Source organism: Meleagris gallopavo, chromosome 2 (genome assembly GCF_000146605.3).
Source record: "Meleagris gallopavo isolate NT-WF06-2002-E0010 breed Aviagen turkey brand Nicholas breeding stock chromosome 2, Turkey_5.1, whole genome shotgun sequence".
Classification (NCBI taxonomy): Eukaryota; Metazoa; Chordata; class Aves; order Galliformes; family Phasianidae; genus Meleagris; species Meleagris gallopavo.
In genome coordinates, this window is record NC_015012.2 from 74153998 (window position 1) to 74174068 (window position 20071).

The 20071-nt window shown below is 43.5% G+C and overlaps 1 protein-coding gene across 4 annotated transcripts in view; it reads left to right on the forward strand.

The window, feature by feature from the left end:
- The window catches only part of BACH2 (BTB domain and CNC homolog 2), a 183171-nt gene continuing 163100 nt past the window's right edge, over positions 1-20071 (forward strand). For 3 of the 4 annotated variants that reach the window (XM_010707621.3, XM_010707623.3, XM_019613098.2), the window contains exon 1: positions 1-101. The gene's annotated coding sequence lies outside the window, so the exon portion shown is untranslated. The remainder of the gene's footprint in view (positions 102-20071) is intronic. The other variant, XM_010707622.2, reaches the window with a different exon arrangement.

The following is a 20071-nucleotide window of genomic DNA, read 5'->3' on the forward strand; positions in this document are numbered from 1 at the left end:
CAATAACAACAACAACAGGCAGCAGCGCTCCTTCCCCGAGCTCCCCCGGCCGCAGCGCAGCGACAGCGGCGACCCCCAAAGTTGCGCGGAGGCGCGGCGAGGTGAGTGGGGCGGCGGCGGGCGGGAGCCTTCCTCCTCTCCCCCTCCTCCTCCTCCTTCTCTCCTCCTCGGCCCCGAGCAGCTGTTGCGCGGGGCTGCGGTGCGGGAGCGCTGCGAGGGGAACCACGCGTTGCGTAACGGGGGGAGCGCAAGTGGTCTTCTGGGTGTACGTATCGCCTATTTATACGCATATATATGTACCTGTGCGCGTATATATGCCTATTTATACGCGATGTGTATGTACCCGTGTCTATACACGCATATATGTACGGGTATGTGTGTACGCGTGGGCCCTGTCCCACCTCCGTGCCCACCCCGCCCGCTCCCATCGCCGCACATTGGGGTGCACGGGCTCACCCCGCTTTCCTCCTTCCCTGTTGGCTCGGGGCTGTGGGGAGATGCCGAGCACGGCCGCAGCGCGTGGCGAGGTGTGAAGTGGCAGCGCTCCTCATGTGGCACGGGCTATTTGTGGGTTACTCTGGGTGTGCTGGGAGCTGGCACCGGCCTCGTGGAGCAGAGCGTGTTCCTCGCTGCCCGGGATAATAATAAATGGGAGCGGCGGGCAGCCCATTGGAATGGTGTGTTGGGATGGTGGAGTGGTTGTGAAAGTGCAGTTTGTTGTAGCTGAAGGTGTGTCAGCATTCTCTCAACACAAACCCATTTCTCTAAGACTTCACATCTGTCTCTAAACTTGTTGTAGTTGGGTGTTTGGAGTCTCCAGCTCATTTCGGGTTGGGGACAATCCGAGGCTGTGCTGTGCTGCTGGGGGAGGTTGGCAATGCTCAGATACACTGACATCTCCAGGTGCGTCAATACCAAAATGCATTGAGGTGGAGGGAATGAAGTGGCAACACCCCATGTGGGGCTGTTGTAGTAACAGCTTTAAAGCAGTGTTTTACAAGGCTTTGTGCCTGACAGCCAGCAAGCCATAAAATTCCCCTTCCAACACGTGCTTGCTGTGCAATTCACGAAGACTTTCCCAACTGGAAAGACATTGACCGCTGCAGTGGTGCGGGCACACTGACAAATCCCCACTGGTGTGTGCCAGACCTTGCACTGGGAGCAGGGAGCCAGGGCAGTTGTCTCAGTCCTCCTCACCTCGGGTGCATCTGGGACATCTGCTGGTGTTGGTGTCTCGCAGGATGTGGGTGGGACACCCTCCACTCCTCCCTGCTTTGCTTTGCTGGTTGTTCTGCAGGAGGAGATGGGCAGCTCCTCTTAGCTGTGTACAAGGGAAAGTTGGAGATGCTAGCTCAGAGCGACAGTCCAAATTCCAGTAAACAGGCTTGGACTTGATGCTCCTAGCGTGAGGAAACTGTGGTTAACCTTTGGCGTTGTGGATGGCCTCAGAGATGTGGTGGGATTAACGAGTTTAATCAAATTCCTGTACTGCCAGTGATCTTATGTATTGGTCTCCGTCTGTGTGCACTTAGTGACAAAGAGCTGGAAATAAAGCTCCCTACAGACGATGTGTAGTGTGCATTGTGTGGCAGAAGAAGAAAGCTCGCCCTTTCTTCTTCTAAAACTTTCTTTGCTTGTGTTTTTGCTCAGAAGCGCGATAGCTGTTTTTTTTTTTTTGTGATTGCCTGAGAGTTTCTTTCCTTAAGGTTTTTCTAAAAATATTGCCAGCCATAGAAAAAGGAGAATGAACGATCCCATCTTTTCAAAGAATTCAGAGGAGAACACAAAGAAGTGTTTTCTCATTGTGTGCCTATGATGTTCTTTGCACGTGCACAGATATTATTTTTTTTAAGAGACCTCTTAGAGTGCGGCAAATAAGTGTCTGCAGCTCCAGCTGAAAAATGAGATGTGTAACTAATATATGCAAAGTAATGATTTCAGTAGTAATGGCATTTTTGTGCAATAAGCTATTGGTGCAAGTTGAGTAGCATTTATTACATGACTTGTAATCAGTCTTTTGCAATTTTTGTTTAGGTCATATGAACACGGATTATATATTCAAAGCAAAGCATGCATGCCTTTTTGCTGAAAGGAAGGCTCCCTGAATGGTTTCTCAGTTTACAAGATGCAGGAACGTACCTACAGTGTTTAGCAGATCTGTCTGGGGTTTGAAGGCATGGATGCTTCCATCTCTTACCTCTGGGTCTGAATTTCTATCTCTGCTGGTTCTGGGTGTGTATGAGTGTACTCGACTGTATATTAGTGGTTTCTGGGCTGAAGTATGTGAGAGAAAATACACAAGTCATTCCATTAGCATGCTGAAGAAAATCTCAATTTAAACTGAAATATCGGCTTTCTGTGAGCCCAGCTTACTCCTGCTGCTTCAGGGCTCCTTCTGACTACAAATGCTTGAAGAGAATGGGGAATAGAGCCTTTGTAGTGCCTGTCGTTGTCGTTCTCTGCTGATATTTGAAGAGGTGCCCACGCGGTTTTGTTGTAGCAGAATGGGCAGTAGATTCCCACCCCCAATAATTCCCTGAGGTTTTTCAGAATAGTGTTCAATTGCTTACTCGGCTTTTTACAAAAAAAATGGTCATCGTTTCTTTAAATTTAACCAAAAGACATTAACCTTGGCAGCTGCCTGAATATTACGCATTCATCTGAAGCTCGCATTGAGAAGATGTAAAATGTATGAATGCAGCCAGCTGAGTTGCAATGTGTTCATTTTGCTTTATAGCTAGGCAGAAACATCTTTGTAGTGTATTGAAAAGAGTGCTACTCACTGTGCCACAGTTGGGCTATGAATTATAATTTTAAAGCAGGCAAGCAGTGGAATGCATACCAATGTCTTTGTGGCCAGCGATGGACTTGAAGCTTCTGCATTCCCAGAAGTAATAAGTGTGGATCAAAGAGCAACTGCACGTTCCAAACAGGTAAATAAAAAGAAAGAAGGGATGAAGTTCTGGTAAACCTCTGTGCTGCGAGTTTGCTTGCGCAGCCTAACTCCATCAATCAAAAATAGGACTTGGGAGGCTCCTCTGCTGGTTGTGGTGGTGTTGCTGGGAGAGCCAGAGAAACAACCTGAGGATGACCAGCTGTGCTGAAACTGAAAAGGGGCAGCTTCTGTGAGAGTTACTTCTGAAATCTGTGTGTCACTTGAACAATAACCTTCTCTGCTATGCTATTAACAGAAGAGGCAGCAATTAGGAACAGGAGAATTTGGGAAACTGCCCATTTCCCCCAAGTAGGAGATTACATGAAAGCTGGAAGCTTGATATTTGTTCCTGAGCTTTGACAGCACACAGCCCAGGTAGTGATGGGTTGTGGTACGCAGGTTCAGAGGTCTTCTGCTATGAGGAGCAGGAGCTGCCTATTGCTTATCACCATGCTCTTCTGGGCTGTGTGGCAGCAGTTCTCTTCTTGGAAAAGAGGCAAAGCAGTTATGTCTGTTTAAATAAAAGCAGCTAAAACAAAATGACCCCTGAGACTTCATCATAGCTACTTATTATAGCCGACATCCATTGAGGATTGTTTTTTCTGTTGTGTTGTTGTTTTTTTTTTTTTCTTTCTTCCCTTCATTAGTGATTGCTTTAAAATTGAAGCCTGAACTAGGAAAACAGGAACTGTGAGTGTGGAGGTGTACTTTTGGCCCGATTTGCATGCTGCCTGCTCTCTGTTTAGCAGTAGGTGTACTGGGCGCGTGTGCGAGCAATCCAACGTGTCAGCAGTTCCTGCGGGCTGCTCCTGCTGACTCACGTGTCTGGTGCAGCCCGCAGCTCCGTGCCGTCAGCTGCCCACAGTAGGAGTATGGCAGCGCTGACCCTTCGTGCAAAGGTTGTTTTTGGTTCTCTGGTCACTGCTTCCGTTGTGCTGTCTTCCTAGTCAGACTGAAGCATGCTGCCCTTCAGGCTGGCTGCTGTTTGTTGTGCTTGAAGTACATCTGGATGTGACACGTGTCCAGCAGGACTGACCCTCTGGGGTTTGTTTTGTTTTCTGGTTTTATGAATGGGATGTTTGATTTACCAAAAACATCCACCAATACATTGTTCCCAATTTGGATACAGCAAGACCCACATGCAAGTAGTATTTTCTCTTGAGAATTACCAACCTTGCAGGCTCTTACCCTGTAGTCCTTTTTTTTTTTTTTTTTTTTTTTCCCCTTTTTCCAGCAGAAACCTTTGAAGCCAGCAAAGAATTCTGATTAACCTTTAAAAACCTTCATTGTAGCTGTCTTTAATTTTCAGAATTTTCCTGTCTCTTAGAGCCTGGCTTCTACCCCTGCAGCAATTTTCCTGTCTCCTAGACCCTGGCTTCTATCCCTGCAGCAGTAACCCTGGCCACAGTGCGAAAGGATTCCTTCATTTGCATGAGGATGAAAACTTGCCCTCTTGTATACAACTGTTTCTTTATTTACAGTCTCCCTTCTGATTACTCATACAGATCCTAAAATGATAGCTTTTGCTGACTAGGGGTTTTTAACTGATCTTGTTACGGCCTTTTTTCTCCCTCCTTTCTTTTTCTTTCTCAGTCTGTCACGAAAGCCCTTACATCAGCTGAGTGAATTATCCTCCTGCAGTTCTGGATTTACTGCTACTGAGTTGTAAGTCCTCAGTCGTCTTCTGTGTTTTTCTTCCTTTTTTATTAATTTCTAAAAACACGGTAAACAAAATCAGCTGGCATAAAACAAGCTTTCATAACAAAAAGGTGAGCTCTTGTCACTTGTTTTGTTTTTAGTCAAATACTTTGACCAGTAATGAATAGAAAACCACATTGAGAGCTTTGTAACACTTGAAGAAAATGGGTGTTCTTGGTTTCCGCCAATACAAATGACTCATCAGTATCAGTAGGGCTCCTACTTCTAATAATAAAGCTGTGGAAGACCTTTAAAATCTGTGGTTTTGGCCCCTGCTCTTAGTGAAAGGTTGGAAAATATTGCTTCAAGGTTTTTGTTTTTTAAATGTATGGAAGCTTTAATGATTTGCTGTGCCACAGCAGATTCCCCATCACATACCCTCCAAAAAGCCCTCATCATACTACTGGCTGTGGTGCTAAAATCTTCCATTCTCCTGTTTCCTCAGTGCTCTGATTTCACTGCAGCCCGTCACTGATGTTTAGCCTTGATGTCAGAGGTGCATATCTGGAAAATACAATCTAGAGATGCTGAGAGCGGGGCAGGACTGGCACAACACCTCATCCGGCTGAGCTGCTGCTCTCCACCTCAATTCTACCCCGACCAAGAGAGGACAGTGATGCTGCTGTGTGACCCTCAGCGCTGGTTGAGCTGAGATCACGGCATCCGGAGGGGAAAGTAAATAGAGAATAGGAGCTGGAGGACAAACAGCAACCTGCAGGATGCATGTCATTACCTAGGAGGAAATGCAGGTCTTCCAGTACTGAAAGTGATACTGAAAAAAGACAGATCAGAAAGTCATGTTGTTTTTTTTTTTTTTTTTTTTTCCCCATGCTGACATCCTTTTAGTTATTTACTTGTGAGGCTGAAATCTTGTACGCACCATGTCCAGTTCAGAAAGGCAGCGCCTTCTGCATATTGCATTTAGCTTGAAACTGTAACTTGGAGACAGCTGGGTCAGCTTCTTCCGTACAAGTATAGTGTGCCCTCCATGCTGTTATACTGTATCAAGTTTTAAGTCTTTGATGCAACATATTCAACCTTACTTGCAGTCCGGACACAGTATTCTGACCTGCTTCATTGATTTATAGCCTTGTTGCGTGCTTGCAAGCTGCTCATGCTGTTACATGATTTAAAGACTGAGGTGGAGCTCATCTCCCACCTTAGTGAGAATTCCAACAATTATGAAACCTCCATGTTTTCTTTATCTTTTGTTGTGCTATTTATACTGATTTGTTGTTCCTTACAAGGATGGGATGGTTCTATGTTTCTCAATCTGTTTGTAATGTGTGCTTTAAAAAAAAAAAAAAAAAAAAAAAAAAAGACATTTTGAGGCAGATCTACAGAAAATCTAGAGTGACATCAGCATTGATGAGGAACTCCTACCCCTTAATGATTAAATACCTCTATATACTTAATCTGGATTTTACTGAAATAGCTTGGGTGTTTTCGTTAGTTTCTTGTGTGACTGGGCTGCTATGGAAGGTCTTTGGTTGCTTCTAACTGGGAAAAGCACGCTAAAAATAGAGGCGCAGAAGTCTGTGGAAATTTGACTTTGAAACATGTGAAAATCCAGTTGTTTGTTACATGGCAACAATAAGAGATTTTACTATTTTCAGATCAGTATAGAAGAAAAGGCCGACTTCCAACGTAAGGAGTTTATTTATGGACAGTTCTTAGTGAAGTTTCCAGAATAATGTTCTGTAAGGAGTGTAAAATACGGCATCAGCGTTTGTTCAGAGTTCAGAAGGACGTGGATTTGATTTGGTGATCTGTTTTCCCCATGTTTTTAGAAAACCTGGCTATGAGAAGCATCATGAGGATAGGGTTGTGATGTATGAGTAACCCTTCTAAATCTCATCCATGTTCTCCGTTCTGCTGACTTTGGAAAAAAAAGGACCTCTTTCCAACTCATTGAAGGTTGGCCTGGTGAAAGGGAACAGATGCTGCCACTACCTGAATTCTGGGTCTGATTGTGCTCTGCATCATCTCACCCCTTTCCTCATGCTCACCCTGACACCCACCTCATCCCACAGTGGGCCTGCTCCGAGAGCTAAATTGTCAGGTTATTCATTTTGTTGCTACAGTTAATTTTCTTCTGGCTGAGTTTACCACAGGATCTGGCAAGTACCTGGGCAAGGGAGAGAATGGAACTGTTTCAAATGAAACTAAAATTTGCTCAATGGCCTTTGGGCTGCGCCAGAGCGCAATGGCCATCTCAGCATTGTGCCCCATGTCCTGGAGGCCACCATCATCTTGTTTTTTGCAGTGTGGGGATACTGCAGGGAACTGTGAGCAGCTATCTGCCCTGCAGCTTGGTGGCAAGGGCTTGCTGTTGGGGCATGGGATGTGTGAATTCAGACTCGGGCTATTTAATTTGGGCTTTGCAGCAGTCAATTGCATGAAACCTTAGATGAAAACAAAACTCAGTCAAGCAAGCCTTCCTCTCCCCTCTAAGTTAGCAAGATACACAGCTTGTTATTCCCACCTGTTTATGGTTGCTCCTTGCCTGGTGTGACCTGGTTGTGTCATTTATCTCATAGCTGTGACAAGCCCTTGGGAATTTAGATTTTAAACCTAAAGGAGATGAAAGCTAGCCTGGTGATTCTGGAGCGAGCTTGTTGAGCCAAGTGGTTGCAGCCCACCCTGTGCCCAGGTCTCTCTGGCAGCCTCCATCACTCTAGACATGATGGCAAGCATCTGCTCTTGGAGACACTGAGGAACAGATTCAGCAGGTGATCAGAGCAGCCCTGGCTTGTGTTTGCTCTGATGAAGGAGAAAGTAGGACTCCATGCTTTGTAACAAGAGGGAGGAGTTGCTGGCTGACAGCCCTTTAGCTGAAAGGAGGAGGTTCTGCTTGGCTATGTGCTTGTTGAGTTTCACTGGGCCAATTTAGCATTCCAACCCAGCATATGGCAAATCACCTTCCAGTCAGCCTTGGCTAATTTTTTGCCAATATGAAGAGTTGAGCCACAAGTCCAAAGACCAGCAGAGCTAAAGCAGGGGAGAGATGGAGGAGCAGCGCTGGCATCTTTGGAGAGCAGTCATTTGGAGAGTAGCCTGGATCCACTCAGACCACCCTGCACTGCTCCTTTATCCCTTGACAAAAGCTGTGATGACTTTGTGCAGAACTGAATGCAACCCATACATATTAGGCAGACTTATGTCCAGAATTCTGTTAGCATACCTGCAGATGTTGGGTAAGGTCCTCCTCTTGAACTGGGAAACTTCAGTTCTGTTTTAGCTCAGCTCCAGGTATCTGCTGTTGCTGAGGTACTCCTGTGCATTGAACCTATAGCCTGCTGACCATTGCTTGTTCCACTCAGGGGTTTAACTTTATCCAAACCCCTCATTTGTTCTTACAGCTGTTCTTAAATGTGTGCTGAGGGAAGACATGGTGCAGAATACCTGGTGTGGAAACCCCAGTGAGCTGACAACGTGAAGCAGTTGTGGGAGATGTCAGTGAGCTCACCTGAATCTAAAACTGGTGATATGTGCCAAATTGCTATGTAGTTTGTCATAGCTGGAAGCTCAAAGGCAGTGTGAATATCAGCACCCTGCAAGGAAATTTTGTTTGTCTCTTTCCCCTTCTTGTTCCTCTTCGTTTGTCTTATTACTAGACTAAAAGTAGAGTCAGTGATTCATTCAGTAATCTGTTTCTTGGACAGTTAGTCATCTGCCAATTTGTGTTAACTTTCCACTTTGTTCATAAAGTGAGTAATGCTTAATGCACTAACCACCAAATTCCAAGCTTAAAAGGCTGTGAGCATCATCCAAATCATCTCCAAACTTTCCTTTTATATATATATATATATTTACCATTCTGTAAGATCAAAGTGAAGGAGACTTGGTCTGCTGTGTGGTACTGCTACAGCCTAATTGTTTTGTCTAGTTCCAGTTATTAAAGCAAAACTCAAGGTTGGAAATGTATTGCACCAGTTCTGTTGTACATGGAGTCGTGTATGACTTGTATTTCATAATCTGTGTAATACTTCTTGTTGTTCTTCGCTGCACCTACTGTCAGCAAATAAACAATGCCTCCCTATTTCCCTCCTCCACTGACTGCCCTGACTTTATTAATTTTTTTTTCCCTACCTCAGTGAACTGTGATGCTATCAAGACTAATTTAGTGAAAGTTGCTTGGTCTTGCAAGGAAGACTGGGATTGGTATTAGTTGGCTGCTGCAAATATTTCTGTTGCTTTTCATCTTCCTTTTTTTCGTGCTGTTGAAGTGTTACCTATACAGAACTCGAAGCTATGAAGCCTTCCTATAGAGTTGGGGTAGATATTTTGATCTGAAGGTGATGCCAGTCATTTCTGAAGATGAGCACAGCACTTGTTTGAATCACTTGCAGAATTTTAAAACTATTTTTTCTTCTGTTTCATGGAAACCAGAGTAGTGTAAGGAGTAACAAGGTCGGTAACATCACAGGAGAACTTTATAGGAGCAAAGTCTTTACAGTCTGCACTAAAATAACATAAAAGTTTCTACTGCAGTGCTCAGCAGCAGAAGGATTCGAAGTGAAGGAACAGCACTCATGCTGCAGGGAGTAAACACTGATACTGGAGGGGCTTTGCTTGGCTGGCTGGTTTCTCTTCAGACACCTCTTTATCTACTCCAACCTCACTCCATTTCTGGCCAATGGTTCCTCTCTGTGTGATCATTTGGTGACATCCCCATCTCTTGACAGTGCAGCCCCATAAGCAGGTGATGCAGGCTAGATGGGAGGAAGCAGCCTTTTGTTTGTGGGCTCTGTGACAAGCCCTTGGTCTGTGTGATGGTGATATTGTCAGTTGAAATACACTGTGTTCTGTTACTGTTCTAATAAGCAAAGAACTGGTTTTGTCTTAAGGAAAAGAGAGAAGATCCATTCCCTCATTTCTAGACTCAAATTCCAGTCTTTAATCATCCAGATTCCCACCTTCATATAATCATAGAATATTTCAAGTTGGAAAGGACCCATAAGGTTCACTGAGTCTAACTCCTAAGTCCAACTTGCAGGATTACAACATCTGAAGGGTTTTTCCTTTCCATCCAACTTTGCACACTAGTGAGTTTGAATAGCTCAGATAAGCTCTGGGCAAACATACCAGGGTTGTTGGAACACCAGCTTTGGAGACCTGCCCATCTCCATTACATGCAGATTTTCCAGCATTGGTGGTGGTGGGTAATGTACCTGTCTCTCTCAACTGATTGCAGCTATCATGTTTCAAAAGTAACTTGCTTCTGGTTGAGACTAGGTTTTAGCTTTTGAGCTTAACTTTTGAGAACTGATGCTGCACTGAAATTTGGAAACTTCCTGCTTTCCTATTGGTTGAAGCATGAGCAGAGCTCTGACCTGTCTTTGTTTGAAAAGCATACAGGAGCCAGCCTGTGCAAGTGCTGTTAAATAAGTCCTCTTGCCTTATCCGATACAAAATAATTGAATAGGAAATGACTGCATACTGAGGGACATAAGGATCTCTGCAGGATTCAGCAATTGCAGGTGGCTGGGCTGCAGCTCTGTGCAGTGGGCAGGAAGGGAAGGAGCTGTGGTGGGTGCTCCATCGCTGCATCCCACCATAGCTGGGACACCTGTGCCCACCCTGCCTTGCTTTTAGGTTTCTGGTTTATGCCTTCAGAGCATTATTTTGGGGTGGGAGGATGAGAAGATCAAAGGCTGATGTTAGGGTAAAGTGTGTTTCTTCATCCCTTGCCTTCTGTGTATTCTGGCACTCTGTACTTGGGATATTCCTCTGAAGATGGACAGATCAGCATCTTTCTCCTGAGCCATGCACAGAGCAGGGGTGGCTGTGTGAGAGCTGTCTCTTGTATTTATAGGGCAGGTGACTCCATCAGCCATTCACTCTGCAGGTGTGCTCCCTCTATGGTTGAAGAAACCCCGAGCTGTCTCCCAAGCGCAGCAGTTTACAAATAGCTTTTCAGTGTTTGTTTTTATTTTTAACATTCACCGCCCACGGGCACCTTCCTCTTGAAACAGCTCAGGGAGGAAAATCATTGCTACAGAAGATGTAAATTGGTCACATAGTTTCCTCAGAAAGTTGTTCTTAGGGCAACGCTGCCGATCTCTTGATGGAGCTTGAGCAAAACACATTCCCTTCTCTTCTTTTTTTTTTTCTCCTTAGTTTGGAGTTTATTCTGATTATTATATTTTCCTGTGGCTGCTGCTTATGGGTGTTTTCTATGTCTGACACCTGGTGTGTGCCTTTTTTCCTCAACTTTATCGTAGAGCAATAATCTCAGCTGTCCTATGACATGTCAGCACGAGAGGAAATTCAGACGTTTCTCTCTCACATAAATATGTATATGTTGTTTGTTTTTTTTTTTCTCCTAACTTGTGTTCAATTGCTAATGGAAAATTCTGGTCAAAAGGGCGCAATATCTTTGCTACGTGTTTCATCTGGAAACCACAGCTCCTGACACTACGGCACACCACGGTACCCTGCTTACTGGCTTTTTCCAGCGCCACGTGGGCGTGGGGTGATGTGCTCATGGGGGAAAGGAGAACAGCAGTGGGATGGAGGTCCCTCTCTTGGCAATATTTCTGTTTTTCCTTTTTTTTTTTTAAAGCTTTTTAGAAAGCCCAACTATCTGCGAAGTAGGTTAATTATTGCCCAAAGGCTTGACACCACTGTCTGCGGTGTGACTGGAAAGCTCGTGGGAGCGCACCAGCTCCATCTGAGATGGCTGCGGGTGTGGGGACAGAGGATGCGTGGGGTGAGGGCCAGTGCCCACGTTTTTTGGGTACGGCAAGGCACTGCAACCCACTGCCGGCTGTGGTAGTGGCAGCTCGCCCCTGCTAGTGCTGATTTGCTGCTGCAGGTTTGTGACTGAGGCTGTGGTTTAATGTGCCCTTTTTTAGGAGTGCAGAGGGTTTAAAGTTATCTAGCGTTGTATTTCTTCCCTTTTTAAAAAAAAAAATTGTTTTATTTTTGCCATTGCCTTTTCTACTTTTAACAAGTGTCCACTTCTTTTAGAAGCCATGAAATATAATGCTACTTAAAAAGAAGAAACTGGAACAAGGAGGTTCCAGTTCCAGAAGAAACTTGCCCAAGGAGGTTGTAGATGCCCCATCCCTGGAGGCATTCAAGACCAGGCTGGATGTGGCTCTGGGCAGCCTGGTCTGTGGTTGGTGACCCTGCACATAACGGGGGTTGAAACTAGATGATCATTGTAGTCCTTTTTCTACCCAGGCCATTGTGTGATTCGATGAAAAAATGTTTTAATTGACCACTACTGATCAGCTCCAAGAAAGCATTTTTTGCCCTTTGGGGAGAGTTTTTTGAAATTTAATAGCCTTATAGTTTTAAATACATCATACACAATGCTGTGAACCATAAAGCAAAATAAAGCTTAAATAGCTAGAAGTTGTGAAGAACCTCTTCAAACAAGAAGCCTTTCTTCAGCAGCTGGACCCCAAGGAACTTCATGCTGGCATTTGAAAGCATAGATTTGTTTCCTTGCGATTTTAAAATATTTACCTGCGGGTCTAATTTTCCTAAACCATTCCCATGCCGTGTTTAATGCCTTAGATGTTTGCTGAGTGTGCTGCACGTGTGATGTTATGGTTCAGATGGAGTGTTACAGCCTAGCGCGCTATTGCTGTCATGCTGATGATGAAGATCTTCCTGCAGAATGGGATAGAATTTTCCTGCTCCCCTTCTTAGGGAAGAAGAGGAGGGTGTTTATACCACAGAGGAGCTTTACGTGCCTCATGAGCTCATGGTGGACACAAGTTCCAAGTGTGCTGCTTCAGGGAAGCCCCTGCAAGTTGAGCTGCCAGAAGTAGTTATAAAGAGCCCGGCAGAAGTGTAGAGCATATGTTGTGCTACTTTTGCCTCCTTGTATCTTGCTGTTAATTGGGACCTCAAGAAAAGAGACCAACAGTCATCCTGGATAGAGTATTTGACACTTGAAAACACTAACACATGAGTACTGTGGAGGTGCTCACGCGTGGTTCACGCTTTAAAAAGGAATAACTGCAGGAAAGCCTAATGCCAACAAAGATGTTGTAAGATGCATTAATCATTAGCAGAGTAATCTGGAATTAAATTTGTTTAATTTGGGAAATAGTGTTGAAAGTCTTGTAGCACTTTGACTCATCACCTGCAGAAATGCCACCTGGCTGTGTTTTTTTTCTTTTTTTTCCTGTGCATTATTTGCTTTTAACCTGAGGTGTCTGGTCTCTGTGACCCTTGCAACTGCTCACCAAAATATTCCTGTAGGGCAGACCTTCCAGGTGCTCCCCCTGAGAAGAAGAGGAGCTGTAGGACAGCTCAGGCAGAAGGTACCAGGTGTTCTTGAGAGAGTTTGGTGCTCTTGGGTGAGCCTGGGGGTCAGCAACCCAATGGACTCCCTCCGTCTCAGTGCTAGCAAGGTGATGGCTGGTCCTTGTCCCTGGAGAGTCCTTGCACTTCTCCAGCGATGCTCCCTTTGGGAATAGTCAATGAACTGCTTGAGGAATGACTGACCACTCTGTCATATAGGTACTGTTTGGGGAAAAAATAAAAATAAAATAAAAAAAAACAAAAACAAAAAACTGAGCAAGATGAGGGCAATTGGCTGAAATAGCTGTAAATGTTGTGTGCAGCTGACAGATTGGAGTCACTGGATTAGGGAATGATGGAGAAAGTGATGCAAAGCCAACAAGTAGCTGGAAAGAAGATCAGAAATTTTACAAAGAGCACAAAATGGGAAGAAAATCAAAGCCCTGTCCTCTGTCACATTGGAAAGGGGGAATATGTCATTAAAACTCCCACGTCAATGTAAGTGATGTAGGAACTAAAACACATACCTGCTCCACATTACTGCTTTCTCTGCAGCTTCATTTCAGAACAAACCCTTTGCCAAAAAAGAACTACTTGCACACAGGAAACCATGTTTTTGACTAGAACATACAGTAAAAAGGGTGGGGCATGCATGTCCTTTATTGTATGAAAGCAAAAGGAGTGGATATGCTGCAGGGGATTGTAAGTGAATCTGTTACTTTTCTCCTTTTTTCAAGATGAGTTTGGAAGGTTCTGTGCTATTGGTACAGTGGTGAAGCTTGGCTAGTTGGCGTGACAGCTACAGCATGCCATTTAAACTCTGATATTTTGCCATCCAGTTGTTTTTGTGTGGTGCTTCTTGTTTTTGTTTTGTTTTTATTTAAAAAAAAACAAAAACAAAAAACAATGGTAGGAGATTTTAAAACCTTTAAATCCCCAACGTGGTGTAAATATTTAGTCTGGCATGCAGAACTGGCATTTTGATCAGAGGCACATGACAAATATACTTCTAATTTGTTTCATTTTCTAGAGGTCCTACTAGTAGATATAAATGAACCAGCTTAAAATCTCACCGTGGTTGCAAGCTGGCAGAAAAATTAGCACCATACTTTCCAGTGGAAGCAAACAAAAATGTAAAGACTGCAAATTAAATTGGAAACAGCTCTTAATTTCCCCTCTCCTCCTCCTCCCCCAAAGGATGAATGGCTTACTCTTTTGGATGGAACTTTGTATAATGAGTCATAGTTTTATATGGATTAGTGTGAATATGTAGGTGAGGGAGACACTAGTATCTGAGAAACTATAATATAGTGTCTAGAAGTGTCCTGGAACACAGAATAAATGAATGTTTGATCTATTTCTCTTGCTGAATTAACAGAAACATAAATGCAGAGTATCTTCCTCCCTTTATTCCCTCCCCTCTCATTGTGCTTGGCAGATGCAGAGGAGGTCTGTGATGAACAGAGAACGTGTTAATTAGGGTAGCCACTGAAATAAGAGTATCCCCTTTGCCATGTTTGAAGCATGCATGTGCAGAACACCAGCAGTGAGATGACTCAGGCATCTGCAGTGGTTGGTTACCTCTATCTGGTAACTTAAGGTGAGAGTGTGGATTTGCATGGGACTTCTGCAGTAGACTGAGAAGTTTTTCCTCCCTAGGCTCTTGTTTCACCTTCACCTCTTTGCAACTGTTTACTATGCATCCATTTGCAACAGAATAGCTATTCGTGCAACCACTATCAATGAAACTGGTTAAAAAATAAGCAAACTTTTTTTTTTTTAGAAGGTGTTTCAAGCTCAGCCTTTTCATTTTGTTGCTCATAAGCAAGCTTACATTCTAGCGGGGGAAAAAAGGTAGGGGGACAGGAAATACGTGGTAGAGGATTAATAGGATCAAGGAAATGGAAAAATGGAAATGTATTGAAGTGGTGTTGATGCAGACGTGCAGTAGGGCCTGCATCCTTAGCTGTTTTACCTTTTCAGTCCACATCAACTACTAGGATAAATGCTCTTTTATGTGGAGTGCCTTCTAAGGACAAGAGTAAGAGAGAAACGTGTTCTAATATTCTTGTATGGTAGTTGTGCCTTAAACTGAAGAACTACCTGCTTTGAGCAGCTGGCCAATCTTAGGTAGTTAGGGCCTTCTTTTTAGATTTCACCACAACTTACTTCAGCATTTAATTGTGTGGACCTTATCTTCATATCTTAGACTTGGAGATCTTTATTGTACTAGCATAAAAATTGTTATTAGATCAGTAGACTGAAAATTCTGAGGCCAATCCTGAGCTCTTAGCCTCTTCATTCTCCTCTGAGTGTGGTGCTGATCTCCCCTGGAACCCTGACTGTGGATTCTTCTCCTGCATTCTTTAGGAAAAACTTTTTTGCTTCATTCAAGCAAGAGGCCAAACATGGCCTTATTCTCATGGTGCCACAATACCCTGGGAGCATTTTCTGGAGAAGGGGAAATGCATTTACTGCATTTACATTAAAAACACTCGAGCACCACCAACAAAAAGAAGCAGCCGCTTCTCATATAAGTGGGGGGGAATCCCACAGTGTCTTCAGAGAAATAGACTTATTTGGTAATGTGCTTGTCTCTCAGACCTCCCACTGTCAGATGCTACGGAGGTCTGACTTCCATTTTGAAACTAGTACCTGGCATGGGATAGTTATACTGAAGTCTTATTGCTTAGAAACCCAAACATGGAGAAATTGAGAATTCATGTAGTTTGGTTTAATTTCTTGAAAAGAGATTAAAACTCCAGTGTTTATCTTGGATCCCCAATGCAAGGAGCTGGAGGGAGCAATAAGAGTATTTTATGATTAATGAGCCTTTCTGCATATGTTTCTCATGCCTCTTGGCACTTAGTAGTCCCAGTGACCTAGCTTTTTATTTTGTTTTTCTCTTGTTGGCATTCTCAGTAGTTATCTCCTGAGATGCAGAATCTGTCTTCAACCAGACGATCTCTCAGCTGGGAAGATGTGGGCTAACTTACTCTCCCTCTGGCTCCTCTGGTCAAGTAGGTTAGTGTTTCTGTCCTGTTCCCTCATTCAGATCTTTTTCTTCTCTGCTTTGGCATAAAACAGTTCCTGTAACATAGAAAACCATCATTCTTGCCTTGAAAGTGGCACCTGGTTGAGATAGGGAGCAGTGTTGCACTGAAATTGCCAGTCAAACTGAGAACAGGTAACGCTGGATGCAGTAGCTGTAGTTTGGTGTGAGTCAAGTCTACAGCCTGCCTGGTCCCCACGCTGAGCCTTGGTGGTCCTGGCCACCAAAGCTGCCTTGACGGCAGCATAGACAAAGGCAAAATAAAGCCCATGGGAAGTGCTCTTCAACCTTTTTTCTACATTCTCAGGAAAGAAGAAGCCTAAGATAACAGCAAATGGTTCCTGGCACTTACATGGGGAAGGCAAGAGGGGGAAGAAAGTGTTGTAGGCAACCCAGGGGATCCCAGCGTTGCAATCAGTTTTTTTCCCTTTTGAACTAGTTCTATGGATCTGAGCGATTTTTATGGATAAGGGAGGGGTTTGACGTAGACTGATCCTCTATCTAGAACAGCAAGAAGAGCATATGATGCTGAAGATAAGTATTTTATCCCCTCAGATGAAGCCCTCTCAACTGGTGGCAGGCCATGTATGGCACATCAATAGATCAGCCTCCCTTGAGGTTTCTCTCTGCAGCTGCAGACCATGTGCTCCCGCGTGTGCGTGCTTACCAAGCATGCAGAGGGGAGTATTTAACCAGCTGCAACTCAGTGAATCAGTGTAGGGGAATTGATTTCCCTTGGGCAGAGAAACTCCATGCTAAAGTAGAGGCCTAGCTTGGCAGGCCCTCCAGCACATCAGGTATGCTGGGAACCTGTGCCATCACTCTTGGTCACCACCCAAACAGAAAGAGGTACTCCCAGTTGCCGAGTCCCTTTGAAGAAGTCTTAAATGCGTTACGATTTCATTCGCATCACTGCTCAGCCATCTGTGTTGTCTCCTCTGCCACCTCAAGCAGCCTGTGAACTACCTATGTAAGAAACACAGAGGCAGAGAGCCTGAGTGTGAATCGATAGGAAAAATGGGAATGACTGCAAAATAACGGTGTGCTGGCAGCAGTGAGCCAGAAACTTGAGCATAGAAGAACATACTTTTGCTCTTCTGGCAGTAGGGCTCAGGCTTCCTTGACTGTCTCGCTCCTTACCTGGAGAGCAGTCAAAACAGCAGGAAAAAAAAAAGAATTCATCTGATCCCCCTACTGGAGGCCCTTCTCCTTGCTTTTGCCTCGCTGAAGATGCAACTGTGAAAGCTTCCCCATTCATTCTTAACTCTTCTTTTTTGGCTGTTGATGCCAAGTTTATATCAGTCTGTTTTTCTCATATACAGGTAGTTTGTCTACATAGTAAATATTTTTTGTATTTCTCTGAGTTCCAGCTACAGCACACCTGGTTGGGTTTTTTTTGTTGTTGTTTTTTTTTTTTAACAGTGATGCGTGTCATTTAGCTAATTGTGCTTAAATGGAGGAAGTTAGTGAGTAGGTGGAGAGATTTAATTTCACCAAAGCCATTCAGGAAAAGCAGCTTGATTTCTATTCTGCATGCATCCTTATTCCACCCCACACTTGACTAGTTTGTGGAGTGCTGATGAGCACCCGACATGGTGAGTTCTGCCATGTGTGTGAGTGGCTGGGTGCTCATCACAGATCCTGCAGAATGAAGCACGTCCCAGCATTAGCGGCAGAGAAAGTGGCTCAGATTAATTTTTATGAAATAAAAAAGCTGTAGAGGTCTACAGGAGCCTTTGTGAGCAATCTAAAGGAGCCAAGTTTTCTACAACAGAAGTTGCTGGAGAATATCACCGGCAGCCTTGTGCTTAGGGACATAACAATCTCTTAAAAGTTAGTTTCCAGCAGAGTAAGGGGAACAGAAAAAATGGCGTGGGGAAAGTTTTCTGATGTTTGATAAGCGTTGGATTTTTGTGCCTTGCTCTGAAGCCTCTGTATCACTTCACTGTCTGAGGCTGATAATGGGGCAAACCACAAGTGCGGTCTGGGAAGACATTTTCTTGTGTACAGTATAAACCATCCTTATACAGCTACAGCTAAAAATTTCCAGTACTTCCTTCTCATGATACAATTGGAAATTATATAAAAAGGCATGTAAATCAAAAGTATCGATTTCTGGGGAGCACATTAGAAATTAAAATTAGGAAAACTTAAGACACTACATAACAACCAGCAAGCCATTATATGACATAAAGTGAAATAGAAAAGGGGCTTGCCATTGACATGATCGTGAATACACCACATTGATTGCCACAGATCTGGAACCCCATTTCCTCCAAATGAGTTAGAACAGCTACGGTGAACATGAGTGCAAAAGCTAACATATAGGATAGCTAGAACCATGCTTTCAAACTCTGAAACACCTAATGAACACTTGGTCTAGTGGTTGGCAACCCTGCTTGTGGCCGGGGGTTTGAAACTCGATGATCATCGAGGTTCTTTTCAACCCAGGCCATTCCATGATTCTATGAATTAAACAATTTTCAATCATTTTTTTCATAATTCTTTTCATTGCTTGGGAACAACGCTATTTAAAAACTACAAGCACATAACAAGATCTTGGTGCTCTGAACAATATTATACTGCTCTGAAAAACTTATGGTACACTTGTTCCAGGATTGGATCCTGAACATGAAAAACAACAGAGAGATGGAATGGTACATTAGATGTAACATTCCTGGTGAAAAGAAGGAGGTAATTGGTCTAGCAATAGTTATGTAGAAAAATCAACCGTTAAGTGTAATGCTTCTGATAGGTCAAAGGGGAGTCAGAGAGGATGGGTCAAACCATAACATGGAAATAAACTGTGAAAACGACCATTAGCTGTTGAGTCCCGCAAGGAATACATCAATTTAGTTTAAAACTATATTGTTAATGTATATATTCTATATTTCTTACAAAGAAGTGGCTGTACTATTTCTAATGTACTATGCCTTTGATTATCATTAGGGGAAAACCTGTTTATAGTAGCGTTGTTTTAGTGGTAGAGATCCTTACTTGAGTTGCAGGCATGTGTTTTTGACAGGGCATGTGGTTGGGCACTGTGCAAGGAATTTTATATTGCAATTGTCCTTTTTGCTTTAGTGGATAAATTTTCTTGTGCTAAAATATTGAGCAGCAACACTGTGCTTCATTGTTAGACTTGCTGACCTTTGCCTTCAGTTGGAAAGAGGGCAGGAAATCTGCGTTTCCTAAATGCTGCCTGAAGTCATAGAAGAAAACCCTATCCCTTATACACACAGTGTACAAAATGACCTCACAGTGCAACCAGAAATAACTGTGGCCACACGAAAGCTGTGCGGAGGCTTGGCTGTTGGAAGTCAGCAATGAAGAGAAGCAAATAAACAACAGGGAACAAGATGTTAATGTTGGTTGTGTCAGATATGTAAACTCATGTGGATTGTAGTGGATTTGCGACTCAACTCTTATCAGAGTAAACATGAGCCCCTGGAGCAGATGTGTATGCATTGCTTCGGAGGGAAGATCCGATGCAGAGAGAAGAAAGATAATCTAGGGCAGCGTACACAAAAGGGAAATTGAAGCCATTGCCTCTTCTCTGACTCTTGGACTGTGTTAGAAAACAAAACGCAATCCAGAATGGTGAACGTGAAACATCTCAGCCTCTCTTGCCAGTTGGAGAACTGCTAATAATGTTTATAGTCTTGGAACAAAAGGCAACAAAACAAGTTACTTAAGAAAAGAATCCATCATTCTGACAAAAATAGAGCTTTCAGCTTTTGTGTGTGTGTGTTTGTGTGTGTGTGAGCCTCTTTTTCTCCAGCCAGTCAATCCTGTTACTGAATAAAACTCTAGAAGTCAAGTTAACAAGATTAATGTCTGTAAATATTTGTAAAACCTATGTGTTACATAGTCTTTTTAAATGTGATTATCTTGTATTTATAATACTTACTCATATTTTGTGCCCAGTCTGATCTAAAATTGAATAGTTTTCATTAATTTTCTTGCTTGTTTAATTTCATGCTTAAACCAATAAGTTACAAATCTGCATGACTGCCCACTTATTGTTACACACAGAATAATTGCGTTGAGTCACTGCTTATGGACTCGGATTGCCAAAGGGTGTTAATACTTGGTATTCAAGCAAACGTGTTTATCTGAAA